Source organism: Mytilus galloprovincialis, chromosome 6 (genome assembly GCF_965363235.1).
Source record: "Mytilus galloprovincialis chromosome 6, xbMytGall1.hap1.1, whole genome shotgun sequence".
NCBI lineage: Eukaryota > Metazoa > Mollusca > Bivalvia > Mytilida > Mytilidae > Mytilus > Mytilus galloprovincialis.
In genome coordinates this window covers 40,604,622-40,625,551 of record NC_134843.1, presented here as the reverse complement: position 1 = coordinate 40,625,551, position 20,930 = coordinate 40,604,622, and the positions used below count along the sequence as shown (strand labels likewise).

Below are 20,930 nucleotides of genomic sequence, written 5' to 3'. Positions count from 1 at the left end.
ACTATTAATGTTGTAAGCAAGGCTCCTCTTTTAAATATATTATTTATATGAGTGAATTTTTTAAATTTTATTTACTTAGGTGTTCATTCATACAGATTTTATTAGCTGAAAAAATAATTGTCTCATATATCTTGTTATTTTCCCCATGAAATATAAAAGATTATCCTTTTTGAAACACTTTTTGTTGCCTCCCAGATGTACTTACTACTTGTTTTAAGTAATGCCCCTGACTGATAAATGCATTTTGTATATAGTTGTTTATGCTTTCAAGTATAAACATAACTATGTTTAGTAATTCTGTTGATTGGAACTGGATTTAAAGCAAAACAGTATCAAAGTTTGAATTCTTCTAGTTCCATATATATTTTGGATTGTTTGCATTTGGAGAAAATGGTAAAATAGATTGAATGTATTGATATTTTAAATAATTTTATTAATTACAATGTTTTATTAATTACAATTTATTGAAATAATAAGATTTTGGTGAACAATTTTGCATCTTGATCTTTAAGTGTTAAGGTTAAAAAATAGATTAAAGTCCTTTAAGAGTGACCATGTGATACCCTTAGGGGTAGTCAAGGTCTTTTTACACCACTTTGATAGTAGTAATATATAAGAAGAACTAATAGGAAAACTTATGATCATAATAAAATGAAAAAGATTCAGATTTTTTTATAATGTACAAAGATGTAAGTATTTGTGAAATGATATTCCTGTCTTTGAGTATTTTTATAATGCTTGTACAGTATCTATATTTATAATTGAAACAACCATTGCCTTAATATGTTCATATATGTACATCTGTAGAAAATGTATACAAGATTGTATATGTATATAAACCAATAGATCATTTGTTCCATGTAATTGAAAAAATACTTTTTGTGGGAGACTGTTGGAATAGTAGAGAACTCAGTATACCTATCTGCAGGGTATTATTATCTGTTTTGAAATCTCAGAAATGTTCGAGATCTCTTGTTTTAAAAAACAAATTTCAATACGTTTCATGCATTTTGTAAATATGTCATTTAATAACGCCATCTAGCTGTAAAAGTCTGTATCTCGCATCAAAACATTCTGTTTTTTAAATATGGTTAAGTAAATACGTTTGTGTGAATGCATTTCAGCCGAATTTAAAAAAAAAATGTTTTTCAAGTTGAAATGTTGTAATTTTATTTCTGAACTCATCCTATTATGTTCTCAATGATTACTGTAACATAACGAAAGAAAATAAGAAAACAAAAGAATACATGATTCAGAAACAACTATTTGATGTATTTTTATGTATAGATGGTTGTAAAAATTGTTATTTTGTTGATATTACAACTGAATATTAAACTCCTATCTTGACCCACTGTATTACATAAAAGTGGACAGACTCTTACAAAACCGTTTTCCTCAACATCCTTCACTGTGTATTCAACAATATGCATGGCAGACGTAGGCAAAAAAAATAAATTGAGAGGCTACAAGGTGCCATTCCATAGACTAATCAGAAAAAAATCCTGAAAAGTGGGTCCATGCAAAACTTCACTTTGGAAGTTGATGGATCAGTCAATGTCTTTGATAGTTAGTGCTGAGGTTGTTGTTTGCAATGGTACAGTCTAAATATGAGTAGACTTCAGTGAAATGCAAATCACGGTGAAAGTGGCTAGGGAAAAAGTGAAGAAAGGTTTAGTTCAAGGACCTTTTAAGAGTATTATTAGAACCGATGATATTAGTCTAAGCCATTTCATAAAAAATTGCATGTTATTTTCTTTTGTATGCTTTCAACATTTTTTTATTCCATATGCTTGTATTTTCATCCTAGGTACATATGTTTTATATTGACTGCAACATTGATATCATATTTTACCTTAAGCATTCTCTCTCTATAGTGCAAAACAGTTATGTTGTAATGTCACCAAGATCTATACTTTGTGGTCTCAGTCCTGTGTTAGCATTGAGACTCGTTGCTAGAAATCCAAAATTATAATATTTCTCACACAGACATTCATACCACCTTTTTTTTTTTTTTTACTATTTTCCATGTTATTGTGTTGTTTGAAACAGAATAAGCTACTATATCTTTATTTTTTTATTTTTTTTCTTAGCACCCCTGTTGAGGTAAATCCAGAAAAGGTGTGTCAGACACATTTAATTTGTAAAGATATTTAAATCATTCTAAATCTTAAATATGTAAACATATGTCTCTTTTTTAAGTCAAAAATCAAATGCCATTAATCTGTTACCATTAAAAAAAATTTATTAGCTGTGAATATATATATAGCACTATAATAAAGGAAAATTTCTTTTACTGAGTATATTTGTGATTTTAAATGAACTGAAAAATATGTAGATGTGACCTAGTCTTGTTATTTATTATGTAAAGAAGACTTTTTATTAATTTGTTACATTTTGTTTTGAGTTATAATGTGCATTTATTACCTTATTGTAGATAATGTCAAAGACCACATTGATTATGCATTGTTTATACACTTGTTGACTTGTATATAGTGAAAACCTTTATAAATTAAAAAATCTTGTACATACATTGTGATTTTAATCATTGACAGCTTTAGAGATTAAGGGGCTGGACCCCTTTTGGGCTACACATATTGTCAATACATAGCCCTGTTTACATGTTCTACTAACTGCAACATTGCCCTGTTTTGGAGACCCGGTTGTCACAAGTCAAAGATCTAAATCTGGAAATATATAGAACTCCTACAGTAATTAAATGATATTTGTTATGCTGATGTATACATACAGCATTAGCACATCTAAATTTCATGGTTATTATTTTGCCTGTTCCTTCAGTCATGGTGAATTGAATTTGAAACTTTAGGATAGTTAACAGGTCAGTTTAAGTGGTACTACAAATGGTAAGAAAATGATATTAGTTATACTAGTATCATTGGCACATCTCATTTCTATGGAGATTATTAATATAATTAGGCCTATCCACTCTTGACTTTTTAACTGAAGTATAGTTTGCCTGTTAATATTTGTGATTAAGTCAGTTTTATGGAAAACACTAACGAAAAGTCAATAATGGTTGCAATAGAGGAGCGAAAGATACCAGAAGGACAGTCTAACTCATCAAAAGAAAATGAACCGACAACGCCATGGCTAAAAAATGAAAAGGCTAACGGACATATAATAGTACACAAAACACAACATAAAAAACTAAAGACTATGCAACACGAAACTCACCAAAACTGGGGTTGATCTCTGGTGCTCTGCAAGGGAAAGCAGATACTGCTTCACATGTGGCACCTGTCATGTTGCTCATGCTATTACTAACCTGTTAAATAGTCTTAATTCGGAAGTCAAATTCATCAATATAACCTTATAAATCCTTTGAATAAATACATTCTTAAAAATGATCAAATTTTTATAACACGGTAGTACAATTTTTACAGGTTGCTTTTATTGGTACTTATCAATAAGAGGATAAGTGTCTTTTACATTGATTTAATTTTTGAAAAAACTAAAACATATCAAAATAATTTGCATTATATATTCAGTTATGAGAACACAAAATTCTCTGTCCTGTCGATACTGTTTACTTATAGTTTTAACATTGCACAATGTCATGCGTTCGTCAGGTTGTTTATGACGTGTTTACATAAAATCTGTTGGAACGTCTACTAATTATTACTTTATTTATTTTGGGAGAACACTATTCATTTATAAGTTGTAAATATTTCTGAACTTGCTTTCAGTAACTGTGAGTACTCTTATATCTATGCTTTGTTAATTTTTCCCTGTGCATCGTTTCGATCTTTTAAGCTTACCCAATTGCAATAGATTTTCAGTTTGTTCTTAACTGATACTACCAAGGAACACTGCCCTTTCCTTGATCTTGATATCTTTATCATTAACGGGAAACCTTATACCAAAATTTATGATAAAAGAGATGATTTGTCATTTCCTATCGTTAATTATCCATTTTTAGGTGGTGACGTTCCATTGTCACCATCTTATGGTGTTTATGTATCTCAATTTGTGGGATTCACTCGTGTATGTAACACCGTCTTAGAATTTAGCGAGAGAAATTTATGTATCACTGAAAAAATATTACACCAGGATTTTGGATATCACAAAGAAGTCAAAACATTTACTTAACTTTATCATCGCTACAAGGACATCATTCGTAAATATAATTCAACATGCAGACATCTTATGCATTCAGGTATTTTACGTCCAATTGTTTTATAGTAATATTCTTTACAAAGCACAAACATGTCATTCACCTCAAAAGCTAACAAAACTTTTAAACAGACTAGTTAAGAAGGGGTATAGTTACGATAATAGTTGTTGTCAGGTCATTAAAGGTATCATATTTTGGCTTTAATATTGATTCACTTATAAGTTATAGGGTATTTGCATTGGAAATAAACACATTTATCCTTAAACAAGTTGTTGGCATATGGGTTATGTTCTTCTCATATATTTTATGATGGTATAATACTAAACACCTAATGGGAGGGATAGTGCTTGATATTAACATGATGAAGCCATAATCTTTCAATCAGTTTAATTGAGGTCTGGAGCTGACACGTCAGTAACTGCTAGTAGTCCTTTGTTGATCTATGTATCATTGTTATTTTGTTTAGTTGCTTTTTGTTACCTATCCTGACATCGGACTCGGACTTCTTTTGAATTGACGCGTATTGTTTTACTGTGTGTTGGTTTTTTTTACATTGGCTAGAGGTAAAGGGGGAGGGTTGAGATCTCAAAAAGACATGTTAAACCCCGCCGCAATTTTGCGCCTGTCCCAAGTCAGGTGACTGGCTTTTTAGTCTTGTATGATTTTTAATTTTTAGTTTCCTCTATATATTTCGGAGTTTAGTATGACGTTCATCATCACTGAACTAGTATCCATTTTGGTTTCGGGTCGAGCTGAAGCACGCCTCCGGGTGCGGGAATTTCTTGCTGCATTGAAGACCCATTGGTGGCATTCGGCTGTTTGGTCAGGTTGTTGTCTCTTTGACACATTCCCCATTTCCATTCTCAATTTTATTGTGATGTCACGTCATTGTTTCAGGTTAGGCGAGAATTGAGCGCTTACACAAATGTTTATCCTAGCCACATTCTTTAATTGCCTGTCCCCATTGGGACACTGTAGTTCAGTAGTTGTCGTCGGTTCATTCTTCACGGTTTTGTTTTTTGTAAATTACTTTTTTATTGTTTAGGACCTTAGTTTTCTTATTTGAATAGGGTTATACTTATTCATGTCGAGGCGTTTTTAATACGAAACGACAGTTTGTCTTTTTTCACATAGACGAAGGCCGTGCAGTGACGTATAATTGCATATATATCCACTTTTAAACTCTGGTGATTTGGAAACTTGTCTTATTGGCAATCTTAACAAATCTCATCATTTTAGTAAAGTTGGAAGAGTAAAGTACTTTGAACATATATGCCCATGATATTTATTTATTTATATCAGTTTCAACATTATAGACCGTACCTGCATTTTACAGCTACAATAATGTTAGCCTTGATGAATATGTTTGTAACCAATATGAATCATCGGGAAAAAATAATAAACAAGAAATCTCAAACGGATTCGGGTAAAATTTCTGTTTAATATTTCTTGTTCCTTTGTTATGGGGATGTATAAGTACCATGCCACGTCCGATCAGTGTTTTGTTAGACGTATTTCTGCTTTGTATCAAGTTGATGTGTTTAAACAGATTTTTGAAGTTTGTTTTTATGTTTGATTGTTAAACTATTGTCCCAGATTAATAGTAGGATTAGCACCTACTAACTTTTTGTACCCCGCCCCACTCTGTATGTTCCTGTATCAAGTTAGGAGTCTGTAATTCACTGTTTGTCGTTTATTGCTGTGTACCACGTTTTTTTTTTGTCGAGCCTGCAACTTTTGTTGCAGAAAGCTCGACATAGGGATAGTGATCCGGCGGCGGCGTTAGCTCACTTCTTTAAAGCTTTATATTTTAGAAGGTGGAAGACCTGGGTGCTTCATACTTTGTATATAGATGCTTCATGTTACGAAGTTTCCGTCAGTCACATGTCCAATGTCCTTGACCTCATTTTCATGGTTCAGTGACCACTTGAAAAGTTCAAATTTTTTGTAATGTTGAAATCTCTCTTATTATAAGTAATAGGATAACTATATTTGATATGTGCGTACATTGCAAGGTCCTTGTGTCTGTCAGACAGTTTTCACTTGACCTCGACCTCATTTCATGGATCGGTGAACAAGGTTAAGTTTTGGTGGTCAAGTCCATATCTCAGATACTATAAGCAAAAGGGCTAGTATATTCGGTGTATGGAAGGACTGTAAGGTGTACATGTCCAACTGGCAGGTGTCATCTGACCTTGACCTCATTTTCATGGTTCAGTGGTTATAGTTAAATTTTTGAGTTTTGGTCTGTTTTTCTCATACCATAGTAATAGGTCTACTATATTTGTTGTATGGAATGATTGTTAAGTGTACATGTCTAGCGGGCAGATGTCATGTGACCTTGACCTCATTTTCATGGTTCAGTGGTCAAAGTTAAGTTTTTGAGTTTTGGTCTTTTTATCTAATGCTATATGCCATAGGTCAACTATATTTGGTGTATGGAAATATTTTATGATCTTTATGTCAGTCGAGCAGGTTTTATTTAACCGTGACCTCATTTTCACGGTTCATTGCACAGTGTTAAGTTTTTGTGTTTTGGTCTATTTTTCTTAAACTATAAGTGATGTGTCAACTATATATGTTGTATAGAAGCATTGTTAGCTGTACCTGTCTGCCTGGCATGGTTCATCTGACCTGGACCTCTTTTTCAAGGTTCATTGGTTTTTGTTTAGTTATCTTGGTAAATGTTAAGTTTATGTGACAGTTGTAATAAAGCTGAGCTTTATACTTAGGACTATCAACATAATATCAATGATTAGTATAGAAGGCGAGACATTTCAGCATGTGCACTCTTGTTTAAATCAATATTCTGTACAAAAATCAGGTCACTTGTTTACTCGTTTAAACTGTTTTACATTTGTCATTTCGGGGCCTTGTATAGCTGACTATGCAGTAAATGACTTTTTCCCATACTAGGAGGCCGTACGGTGACATATTGGTCTCTTGTGGAAAGTTATCACATTGGTTTTCATACCACATCTTATAGTTTTATAGCAGTTTTAAAAGAGTAGTTTTTGTAATTTTTTACGGCCTCAAAGTGATGTAAAATATCACAAAGTCATTTAGACCTGGTGAGCAAACAAAATGACGAAAAAACACGTGTGTTTGATATGAAATTGTTTCTTTATTTCATAATTTATGCATTAACCTCTAGTTCATTAGCCCCTGTATCCAGAGTAACTATGTCGACTAGGTTTACCATATCGCTGACGTCTACCATACCGCTGAGGTCTACCATATCGCTGTCTGTTATACCTGTAACGCCTGATTGACGTTTGTACTTTGCAGTTTCTTCCATTATCAAATGGCTCAGAATCTGAACAATGTACTTGTTTGTTGTTGGTTATTGGACATATGGACGGTAAATTGCAACCTATTGGTCGAGATCTATCTCTCATCAACGGTTGATCTAAAAATATTCAAAAAAACACACGAAGCGGGTTAAAACCGTACTGCAATATGTACAGAAATGTTAATTTTCATTATAATATGGTTGATGCTTTAATTTGAGTGAGAAAATTAAAAAAATAATAAGTAGAATACAGAGTATACCGATTTTAAGATGGTTGTTAAAAGGCAATGACAAAAGTGTGAGTGCATGAATAGCTATAAACTCAAATTGTGTGGATTGTGGAGGGATTAGGATACACATGGTAAGCTGCTCTTGTGTTGCATGCATATAAAGCAGCAACTTATTCAGCATAAAAGATGACGTCAAGAACACCATCGATGGAAAACATTTTTTTTTAGAAAGGACACTTGTCTTTCAATGATGATGGCATGTTGACTTATATATGTATGTATTGCTTTGTGATTTTATATTTTTGACGAGAGCTTTTCTCTTAATAATATAATACTCAAATCATATTTTCTTATTTACTAGTATTCAATGTGTGTCCTTTCTCAACTGGCAACATGTTACAAATGGATCCCTCGGAGCGTTTAATTATTTTTTTAACGTGCAGGCAGCATTCTATCGCTTTCTATAAGATTTGACTTCCAAATTCCGACCATGAAGTGGCTACGTGTTTATACATCTGTTCAAATTTAAACCAGTTCTTTATCGCTTGGTACACAACAACGAATTATTGACATTCAATCGAAAGCCTGCTGATATTTAGATAGGAAAGGAAAGTTTTGCATTCGTCAACTGGAAACTTTCACTGTGTCGGAAGTGTACGCTAGTATTTATTTTCATATAAAAATCCGAAGATATAAACACTGAAGCAAATACAAATAAAATACAGTATTGTATTTTGAATAGCATGTACATTAATTATTTATTGAACTTATATGAAAATAGTATACTCACCTCGAGCTGTAATGATAAATTGAAACATTCAATCAAAATATCAAATGCATTCATACCTAAGGTAAAATGTAAGATACTGATGCGCATTAAACACTTAAAATTGCGCTGTGAATGTTTAGTTCTTTTGTGAGACATTTCAGTTTTTCATATAAAACGAGTGCCTGTCTTATGATAAGTAACATCATGTTTCCCTACCCATTGTCAGTCTATGATTTCTGGGGGATAAAAAAAAGGGGGGGGGGCGAATGACGGAGATTCGGCGCAGACAATGATAGCTAAGAACATTGAAGTAATATATGGAATTAGTATTTATTTAGATAGAAAAGATAACTCATATAAGAAACATGACATGTGAATATATATATATATATATATAAGTGAAGTGTTTTCCATTAGTAAAAAAAGAAAGAAAATGATAATTCTCAATAAAGGTTAACTTCTTACACTAATCTATAATCATAGTAAATAAGTTTTTTTGCAATTAGTAGAACAATATCACGAATACTTACCTGAAAAATAACCTGGTCCTGCAAACTTTGAACCATCACACATCTCACAAAATGGTAACAGAGTCTTGACTCCTGTAAAATCAAAGTTTCTATTTGATCAATTAACTGATGGCTTCATGTGAAAGAGTCTGCTTATTTATAGTCTGTGCAGCCCTCTTTTATATAACGTATCTGGAAACATTGGATAATTTTGTTGTTGTTCCACATTGCAACCACATTTAAAAATATTTTTGAACCAAGATATACTAGAAACTTTTTCTATAAATTCACAATGGATATTATTACCCTTCACATTAAAATGCCATATTTTGATTGGCTAATACGAGGGTGTTAATTTACTATATCACATGGCTGAGCGGGTGACAATTTTTTTTAATGTTACCCTGTTGTCTAGACCAATGAAAAATCGACGATTTAAAGGACAATGAATTGAATTTACATCATATTATTGTATACGGTGCTCAAGTTTTACGTTTTGGCTCAGATTTAATTAATTAACTGTCAAAATAAAAAATAAAAAAATTTGCTTAATTTTTTTCTCTCTTATACCCGTTACGTCGTTATATACTTGACGTCATAGAACTACTTTTAAAATAAAATGAATCTGTAAAAGATAAAAATGATAGGACATTCAGTATAATAAATTAAATAACACATAGCTGAGAGGGTGATAGAGAAGATTAGTACCCCTCGAAAAAGCATTGTCAACCTTGGCTTCGCCGCAGTTGACAATGTTTTCTCGGGGTACATCTGCTCTATCATCTTTTCAGCTAGGTGTTATTTATATAATGTTAGAAAGAAACTAGTTTAAAATCAATGTAATGTTTCATAAAATAATTAAAATGTACCTCCGTTGTCGTATTCGACCCAGTCGGTATCAGTTAGGGCCACAAACTTGAAACACCAATATAGTCCAAATTCTCTATTAAAAAGAAAAAAATAAATTAGTAAAAACGTGTTCTACAGCTACTTCAATATTTAACATTTGTTTGCGTGTTTGTATATTTGCATCATACATTTGATTAATTGATCGCATTATTGGATGTAAAAGGTGGTACCTAACACTACAGGGAGATAACTCTGTAAAATCTGATAAACGTTTTAATAACGTTGTGTTGTTAAGGGAATATCAAGCTTCTCAATGATCAAAATAAGTGTTTGTCAAACTGCTATATAACCAATGTAATTTTTCTGATAAAACGGTTGGTTCAAATTTTTTGAAATTTTTATATTTTTGTAAAAGGGTCAAAGTAAATACTTTGACAAAATTTAAAGAAAATTAAACGAGCCAAATTAATTTTAGTTAAAGTGTTGTGTACCACCTTAAGGCATTGGAGCACTATAATAGAAGTATTTTTCATGTTTTTTTTTATAAAGAACAAAGGATGATGTTTTTATGAAATATACATGGTTCGTTCAATTTCCTCTCATCAGTGCAAATGGAGATCTATTGGTTGATAAATTTGGTCTCGCTTTTTTTATTTTTTTGTTATAACCACACTCCCTTCCTCTTTTTGTCAAATATGACTGGTCACTGGATTCGTACTGACATTAGCATAAGGACATGTTGTACAGAATCAGCTTAGTCGCATATATCAAATGAAATTACAAGGGATATTTGTATGATTCCTGTCGGTCAGCCTGCAGTTTTCTGTATTGCGTTTCGTGTACTGTTGGTTGTCTTTCGGTCGTGTTTCGAATTTTTACTATTGCATCATCAGTTTGTTTTTTAACTTTTATGTGTTTGAATATCCCTGCGGTATCTTCGGCTTTGAACTACAGTGCTTAGTAAATAAACTCATCATAGATACCAGGCAGGATTGAAATTTTATATTTACGCCAGACGTGCGTTTCGTCTACAAAAGACTCATCAGTGACGCTCGAATAAAAAAATGTTAAAAGGCCAAATAAAGTTCGAAGTTGAAGAGCATTGAGGACCGAAAATTCCTAAAAGTTTTGCCAAATACAGCTACGGTAATCTATTCCTGAGGTAGAAAAACCTTAGTATTTAAAAACTTTTGAAAGTTTTGTTAACAATTAATTTATAATTATAAACATACCAATTATAACTCAAGCCAACCCAGAAGTGCTGACTACTGGGCTGGTGATACCCTCGGGGAAATAAATCTCCACCAGCAGTGGCATCGACCCAGGGGTTGTAAATAAACTCATCATAGATACCAGGATTGAAATTTTATATTTACGCCAGACGCGCGTTACTGCATGTCTTTTAGAGTAGTTCTTTGTGTCATTCGTATTCTTGTTAGTTGCTTTTATGCTCCATGTTAATCATTTGACAAAAACCCTTTTCCCTAAATTTTACAGTTTGTATAACTGTTGTCCAACTTTCACTTGTAAGGGATAGATATTTTGTGCTCACAAAAAGGATTAATACCACCACATTATTTATGTGCCTGTTATTTAGTGGTTATTGTCAAGTTTTAATATTTGATTTGTGTTCCACTTGTTTTAGTATGATTCAGTTTTCTGGTAGGTTCATATTATATCATATCGAGGCTATGGATTTTACCAATATTGATGGCTTAATGGACTGAATCGTCTCTATGTATGGCCCAAGATGTGTCTATAGACAGTCTTAGTTTACTTCAATTTGATAAAAAAAAAAACACTATACAACTCTAATAATAGTGAACACCAGAAATGATACACTATTCTATTGTCTATAGGACCGTCCAAGCTGTGTTTCGTTTAAACGTTTGTGAACGGTTCCGATATAAAATAATTAATTGCAAGATCTATAAAAGGTTTCAAATTGTGTCAAAAATATTTGCAGTATATGATGTCTGACTCGTTATTTCATTCGTATTAGTCTATAAATAAATAGTACAAAGTGTATAAAATAAATTAAGGTTAGAGAAATCTATACTGTACGGCACAAAATTTACTAAAATTCCAAGATTTAAATCAGATGATCCGGATGGGACCTTTTGCCTCTATGTTTTTATTTTTCGTGCAATCATACCTGAGAATAAAGAAAGGCCCATGTCTCATGATACATTCAGACGGTGATGTCTGTTCACCAATTGGCCGTGATATGTTGGTATATGTAGCAAGGGTCGAGGAAAAGATAATCCATATATTACTACGCTCTTGCAGGATTGGCATGTTTTCCCTAAATTCACACGGAAATAAGCATCTTGTAGGCTTGGCTATGAAAACAAAGAAACATAATATGAGTTGGAAGGGATATCAGGAGGTTTTCATAACACAACAGCGTATCAATTGCAATACAACTTATAAAACAGGAACAAACGAACAGACTTATAACAGTTTTAATCCTTTTTATGTTTATTATTAACTAATGTTTTGTGCGTATGTGTTTGTCTACTCGTTTCAACTGAATTGGTTAATTGATTACATGTACAAAAAAAAAAGAATTGGAACGTTAACGAGTACAATACTTTGTAAATAAACTTTTAAAATTTCGAACGATGTGATAAACTATACATCATTTTACTGTTATACAAAAGTAGATAACCAGAACTCAGTCTCATAATAAATTATTAGCACAATTGTACATCAAAAACTTGCTTCAATAAATACTGGTTATCAAACTAATTTCGTTAATGTCAATTTGAGGATTTCAAACGATAAATAATTGTGGTATGAATTAAATAAAGGGGACACCTTTTTGGTGACCAGTTTCACAGATGCGGGGTTTAAACACCAGATTACACTAAATAGAAATTTCACATATGTTATTGAAGGTATGCAATATTTGGTCAATAAACATTACGGGAAGATTCTGTTTAAATATACAACAAGGCAATACTTTGTAAAATGAATCGGTTTTGCTCAGTGTTCAAGATCGTTTAATGATCTACAGTTGCTTATATCTTTGTCCCGTTGGTCTTTGGTAGACACTTTCAATCGGGCTACATCATTTTTACTTTCATATTTCTTTCATACATTACTATTAGAGATTTGCATACAGAACCTACCTTTGTAATATGAATTAACAACACAGACTGTTAACAGCACAAACAATATGATTTGCAAACACATTGCAACTATTTGACTGAAATAAGCACAGTAATATGTTATTGTGTAGTAGGCAAATATTGTGAACCCATTTGAAATTGGCCGAGACGCTTATATCGTGCTGTAGTTTCTGGTCTATCCGAAGTTTTTTTTAGGATGTACAAACAACAAGCACTTAAGGGGGTACCCAACATTTTGACTAAAATATATTTGACTCGTTTAATTTTCATAAAGTTTTGACAACATATTTACTTTGACCTGTTAATATTACCGCTCAGTCTTTAGTTTTCTATATATGTTGTGATGTGTGCACTGTTGTTTGTCTGTTGACCCTTTTCTTTTCTCTTTTGTCAGTTTATTTTTCGACTTATGAGTTTGAATGTCACTTTGGTATCTTTCGCCTCTCTTTTGAATAATCCTACTGCTATTTAGATTATCAATGAATTATCTTAATTAAAAATAATAATAATATATAGTAAACACTTAAACAATTCACAACGGACGAAAGAGCTAGTGGTTGTGAAATTTATTATATAAATTTACCAAAACATGGTTAGCTTCAATTCATTATTTATAAAATGCATTACAAAGAAACACATCCGATGGATAACAAAATATGAGTGAAAAATAAGAACATGAGCACAGTCCTATTCAAGGTACCTGCATGTATTTATGTTTACTTTCAAACCCATTAAATTTTATCTTACCTTAAGACTACAAATTAGACCTGCTTTTCTTTTTGCAATCAGCTATTCTAATGGTATTAAAACAAATAATGTTTAGTTAATGTATTGAGTACTAATAGTACTGTACACTTCCTCAAAATTGTCATACAATCTGGTGCCATTATTATTAAAACGCAGTTATTATTACATCATTTTTAAAGTGCATTATATAATTATACAATTACTCTAAACGCTTTACATGTTAAAAGATAAACACAAATTCGTACGTATACTAATCTACAAGCAAAAAACGCGTAAAAGAGGGACGAAAGATACCAAAGGAACAGTCAAATTCATAAATCGAAAATAAACTGACAACGCCATGGCTAAAAATGTAAAAGACAAACAAACAAACAATATTACACATGACTCAACATAGAAAACTAAAGAATAAACAACACGAACCCCACCAAAAACTAGGGATGATCTCAGGTGCTCCGGAAAGGTAAGCAGATCCTGCTCCACATTTGGCACCCGTCGTGTTGCTTATGTAATAACATATCCGGTAAATAGTCTAATTCGGTAGTCACATTCATGAAAGGGAAGGGGATTGTACAGTGTTGTAATTACGACGTAAGGAACATATCCGATATCATTTGTGAAACGGTTATTCCATAACGGTCAACCAACTCATGATGGCGTCCGTAAAATTTACGAAGGGATGATTTCAACCACCATTTGGAACTCTTGGTTCCTAGCGTCTAGCTTCCTTGTGAGCAACAACCCTCTATCAAGAAAATCATGATAGGAAATGCAAGCAGGGGAATGTCGTATCAATTGGGAGATATATACCCCGTATGCAGGTGCTGCTGGAATGTTGTTACTTAGAAATGGAAAGGCACAATTGGAAAGCTGAAATCATCTCTTTTGTCGTAAAGTTTTGTTTTCAACCGACCCTCATTGTCAATTTCTAGATGTAAGTCAAGATATGAGGCCGACTTAACTGTATCTGTAGTATCCGTTATCTATAGTTCGATGGGATAGATGCTTTCCATATAGTCACCAAATTTTGAATTATTTAATGAAAGCACATCATCTATATAGCGGAAAGTAGAGTTAAAGGATATTGCCAACTTCTTATCTTTCTTTCTAAGAAGTTCCTGTATAAAATGTCAATGAACTAAATTGAATATTGTTACGTAAGTAACATAAAATAAATATATACAGCTTGGATGTTTTACATAAACATAGTCGGTTTGTTTCATGTTTTGTAACACATTTGTTGATAATGACGTTGACTATTACTTGTTTTTGTCTACATAATTTGACGAAAGAGTACAATTTCTTGTTGTTCGTTATAATGATGTATATGTTACTGCAATAGAAATAGGCGTTTTACCTTTTATCAGTTATATTTAAAGAAAATGGCTAGTCTGCAGTTGACTAAATATATTTTTCCCCAATGAAATCGAAAAAGAATAATTTTATTGGTAAACTACAATATGTATGTTGCAATATATTGGAAATACTGATGCGTATAAATAACCATCTTACTTTCTATTTCTACGGGACACTTCTCATAACACAAGTTAAATGTGTATAGTTGTCAAAAGGAATATTTGTGTTATCTTTTCATACAGGAATTGTGCATTGTCGGTTAAAACATATTCTTTATGTCTATTCTTTTTCATGAAAAAACATGCTATATATGTGAGTTATTTCTTTTTGTATCACTGATTGTTCATGTACTCGTTCAACATTAAACTTTTAAAGTTAACGTACTGCTATGACGTGATTGTCAGTTTTCAAAAAAATCGCCCAAATAGGTGCTACGGGAAGTCTAAAATTTGAAGTCAGGATCGAGACTTTGAGACGAAAAACAACAAAAAAAGCGTTGTTCCCTTTTTTTTTTTTTTTGCTAATGAAGAATAATTTCTGCTAAAAATATATATGCATTTTTACATATTATGGAGGAAAGTGAAATTCATATTGTTTTTAAATTGTAAATTTTCTAGGCAACCAAAAAGTAGTTTTTTGGTAAAGCTTACATACTTAATGCTCGTTATAATATTTATAGTTTTGTATTCATTGTAATGATGAATTTGAAGTTTTCTGTAGAGGCATATGAATTCCAGTAGCGATACTTAATAATGATTTTAACTATATTGTAAGACTAAAAAATAATACTTTTTTAACTAAAGCTTCATGAAAAAATGATGCTCGTGATTTTCATTTGTTGGACTCAATCATGTTGGCAAATCTTCGCATCGTTGTGACTCTCATTTGTCTGATTTTTTGCCGGGTCTAATAGTAAGTTGCCTATTATTGTCTGGACTACAGTTTATAGCGCATCAAGATCTATCAGCACCAGGAACGTACAAAAAAAACCAAAACACCATAATAGCGGGATCAATAAATATTCTGAGAGCACACCTTATATTAATACACATTGTTTCTTTTAAAAAAAGGTCAAAAACATCTTAATACTAACAACAATATAACAAAGAGGAAGATATAATTTGACTGCCATTTAGGCAACTACCCCGCGTAAAACGACTGTTCATGATTTAAGCAGCCTAAATTGAAGGGATAGTGTGTTTTACTGTTTTTTGCAGGAGCATTTTTTTAAAATCATTAAACAGTTTTTTACTAGTTGATTTGCTTAATGAGTACCAATTACTTTACAATGTGAGGGGTAGTCTCAAAAATTGATCATTATTGATTTTATTGCTTTCATTGACAATGATACAACTTTCCTACAGTGTCCAAGTGACATGTTGTTTTTTTTAATTTATCAAGAAGTAAATGATGGACTTTAAGTCAAATTTCATCTTTTTAGACGTTAAGCTTGTTTTATTGTAGTGGATATTTATAGGTTTCATAACGAGTGAGAATTAGATATCTAAATCTCACAAGTTGTTAAACCTATTTCTCTTATGGCAAAAAGTTGTATGTGCGTGGCCTATTTGTTTCGAGTTGTGTTGCTATGGCCGTTTTTCTTTGCAACGCGTACTGATCTGTATACTTTTTGAACTAATATGGTTTTATTTTATTGTGTTGTATGTTCTTGTGTGAACAGAATACTGTTCCATTGACTCCCAGATATATCTTTTTTTATATTTTTATAGGTTTCATAACGAGTGCACGGGTTCCTTTCTTTATTTCTTCATCCATGATAAGATTTATATTAGATAATGCAGACGATAAAGCAGACGAAAATCGCGAAACCGGAAGTAAACGATCAGTTGTCAAGAAAAAAAGTAGTCCCGGCATGACCTTTCCAGTGAATAATGACCTGATCAACGGCCAATGAAAATATTGGAAATTTACGAGATAAGCCAAGCAAATTAACGTAATTTTGATATCACTTTTTGATATCACACTCCGTACGGTGTGATAGGAAAAATATCTATTCACGTGGGAGATAGATAACAGGCCCAAACTATAAGAGAATTAATTAAACAATGTTTTATGTCTATTGACAAGGGCGGCACATGTTTCCACAATGTCTGTTAGTTTTTTGCCTTGGGTGACTCCATAATGTACTGAATACTTTGGATCTTTTCAATACACCAATTTGGTGTTCCACTTTAATTCTGTATTCATCAATCACGCGTTAAAGTTTTCTGCTTTTTCTCTTGTTCTGGCTTACGATTAATTTGAGGGGTTTGAAATATAAATTTAATTCCATACGCAGGTATGTACCTAAAAATGCAAGTTTAGTTGCTTAAATGTTGTAACATTGAGAGGAGAAGTCAATTATATTTTTTTTCAAATTTCATCAAGGAAAAACATCAAATCTAACAAGATATCTTGAAGCGCAGAAGTCCGTCGCTGATAAAAAAAAACAAACTTAGATGTGATAATTATGTTCCTTCGACCTTAAAAATCATTATGTGATTATCCCTCCAAAATTGAATATGTACATCGACTAAGGTGAAGATCGCTTAAAACATCAAGTTGGTCGTGTTCACAAGTGTGATACGGACGGACGGAAGTCCAGTAATTATTATTTTCGTAAATTATGAAAATTTAATAAAACCTTTTACACCAACAAATTAATCGTTATTGGCATGCGGCAAACATTTGGTGAAAGACTCACATAATCATAAAATTGAAGGAATGTAGAATGATTGTAGTATTTTCTAATCAATTTAACATGAAATGTCGTGTAAATACATACAAAATAAGAAGATTATACGACAGAGACGTAAATTTATTCATTTATTTGGTTGATATATATTCTGAAGCTATATAATCAAGACAGTATATAACCGCCAATCCAATATGTTACGCAATGATAATCATGATGGTTTTTGTCTTTGAGACGACCCATCCATTTTACCTGTAAACTGTAGGTTTCATTAGTCGGTTTCGAGAGATGTTGAAAAGATCTATTACTGGTATTTTTGGCAGAATTCCGTGCGTATTTCATTTTTGGTTTTTGTTTCTCACCGTAATTGTACTTGTCATGGGGAAGACAGATGATGCAACAGGAAATGTCCAACAAAAGCCGCATGTATTTCTCATCTGATTTGTTGATGCTTATTTGTCTAAATCCTAAGTTTCCCAAGAAGCACTTTGTTTGTATTATCAATTGTTTAGACCTTTCGACATGGAATCGTTTGTTTTATTTATATAAAAAAAATAATTTATGTACTGCATAGTTTGTGACGAATGTCTTGAAGTTTGGACTATCACTGGGAAATGAGTATGTTTAAAAAGAGGTTAAGGGGTTGACAGTTTGATTTGTAACATTCCGTCTACGAACTCCTCAGAGTGTTGTTGTAAGGTTTCTTTAACATGCAGAGAGAGGCATTGGCACTCTCCCAAAACGCTACATTAGATTTAATGACCCCGGTTTAAATATCTACTTGTCTATAAAAAGAACACTTCGTAAAGAACTAAATGCTGTTTTAATTACATTATATGACAAACCCATGGACAAGCTTTATCTTTGTCCTGGGTATGTACCAACGTTTCGTTAGAAACATCATAGACTATATTAGTTTCTCCATGCACATCATTTACTGAAAATTTATATTTTCCTGTCCCGCTCAAAAATGTAACTGTATTGACAAAAGCATCAGTCACTTTCAACGTTGCATTTTTCCAACAATTTTTATCTGGGGCAATTTCTAATGTTTCTTTGGCAGCAATAAGATGTTTACGAAGAGATTCCTTTTTCTTTCCTCCATTGGTTCCCGCAACACCGCAGTAACGCATGACTGCTTTTTCTATTATATCTTTAGTTATTTCAGGAGTATTAATAATATCGTCGATGAATTTCTTATAAATTGTTTCTACTATTTCGACTTTTCCATGGTGTGGATAAGTTTCGTATACTATAAATTGTCTATCCCCACGACCACAATAAATGCACAAGTAACTATGATCCGTGTCCCTGACTAGAATTTCTGAATTCGCTAAAACGTATGGGTCGTTTTTAGCAATTATGTAATCCACTATACCGGAGAGCATTCTCTGCATAGAAATCATGTCTTTGTAATTATTGGCCCTTCGTCTATAAAATTCCATTACCCGGGTAATCAAACTATCGTTTACTCCGTCTACTTGTATTATTTCCATGATTTTTTATACTCTTCACATTCTCAATTAATCTGAAAGAAATGAATATTGTTATCAATAGCAATTTTTAAGAGTATCATTAAAATCCAAAACTAGTTTTCTGATATGAAGTAATGTGTTTTATTTTTAACGAGTTTATACCCATCACACTTAATACTCTAGTTAAAAAAAGAGGGGCGAAAGATACTAGAGGAACAGTCAAATCTTGGATCAAAAATAAACTGACAACGCCATGGAAAAAAATGAAAAAGACAAACAGACAAATAATAGTACACAAGACATAACATAAAAAACTAAAGAATAATCAACACGAAAGTATACAATAAGAGGATATTAGGTTCAACTTGAAAGATATGTTAACAACATCAAATTTAAGGGTTGTGTCCCATTTTTGTTATTAGTTACCATGTGAAACATAGCATTGATATATTTGTTATGTATTCTAAAAGGAACTAAGACGTAATCAGTCATAAATGTAAATTTGAATAATGTCTATCTTTTTTAAGTTCGAGCTTGCATGTAACCTAACAAATTAGTCAGGAATATGACAGTTCTTGTCCATTCGTTTTTGATGCGTTTTGTTATTTGATTTTGCCATGTGATTATGGACTTTCCGAATTGATTTTCCTCTAAGTTCAGTATTTTTGTGATCTTACTTTCTAGTATTATAGTTATAGAAGATGAAAACATATTTAGAAACTGTACTTACATTTAAGGTAAAATATAGAAACTCGAAGTAGTAAGAATTTTTGTTAATTAAAAAACTTCCGGTCGTGTTGTACAATTGGTTCATTCTTGCGATTGATAGAAATCAATTTCAACCAATACAAAAGAATCATTCAGTAGAATATCTTCAAAGGGTTTCAGATTTCATTTAAAACATATATAAACATCGTTTATATATTTAAAGACAAACAGGTGAGTTCAACCAGAGTATGCATTAACAATTTTTTTTTTTTAAATTATTAGAAGTATGAACATAGATTATGAAATCAATTGAATATGCATATATAAAATCACTAAAATACTATCGCTAGCGATATGCGAGAAGTACATTCTTTTCCGCCAAAGTAAAGTGTTCTTGTTTTTTTTTATAAACACTTATATAAATAACACACTGGAGAAAAAAAATAAAAGGCGAAACTTTTTAGAAAAGCTGTTCAATTAGAATGACAACATGTTAAAATGTACATTATACGAATTCTTTAATTATTAGGGTGTAACTAGTATAATTTTGATTTCCAATTATAATGTTGTGTACTATGTTTATTTTTTTTCTTACGGTTGTAATGACAGTAAAACATGTGAAAATAATCAAAATATATAGTTAACATTTGAACGAAACATGATCAAGCACGAAATATACATATGTGAATTTGTTTTTGTCCCGGCTGATAAAGCTGCTAATTATATCATTATTGTTTGTCATAAATTTTATATTGAGGTTCTACAAAAGGAAATCACGAATTCACCAACATTCCAACTGACTTCATTTTCAGAAAACTACATCTGTAACAAACCTAAACTTTTGGCTACCTCTTTACAAGCAGAACCAAATACAATGAAAGTCCCAACTATGTACTGGCTTCCGAAGCTACACAAAAAACCTTACAAATATAAATTTATTACATCTTCAAGCCATTGTTCAACTACTAAATTGTCTATTCTACTTACTAGTACACTTGGTACAATAAAAAACCTGATAATAAATTGTTCAAATT

The 20,930-nt window shown here is 31.9% G+C and overlaps 1 long non-coding RNA gene across 1 annotated transcript; it reads right to left on the bottom strand.

Annotated features, from left to right (window-relative positions):
- Positions 1 to 8,948: 8,948 nt before the first annotated feature.
- On the bottom strand, positions 8,949 to 12,119 carry LOC143078142 (uncharacterized). Its single transcript, XR_012979071.1, has 3 exons — positions 11,937 to 12,119; positions 9,802 to 9,875; positions 8,949 to 9,025 (listed from the first exon to the last, which is right to left on the bottom strand). It is a non-coding gene; the product is annotated as an uncharacterized LOC143078142 (long non-coding RNA).
- Positions 12,120 to 20,930: the final 8,811 nt, after the last annotated feature.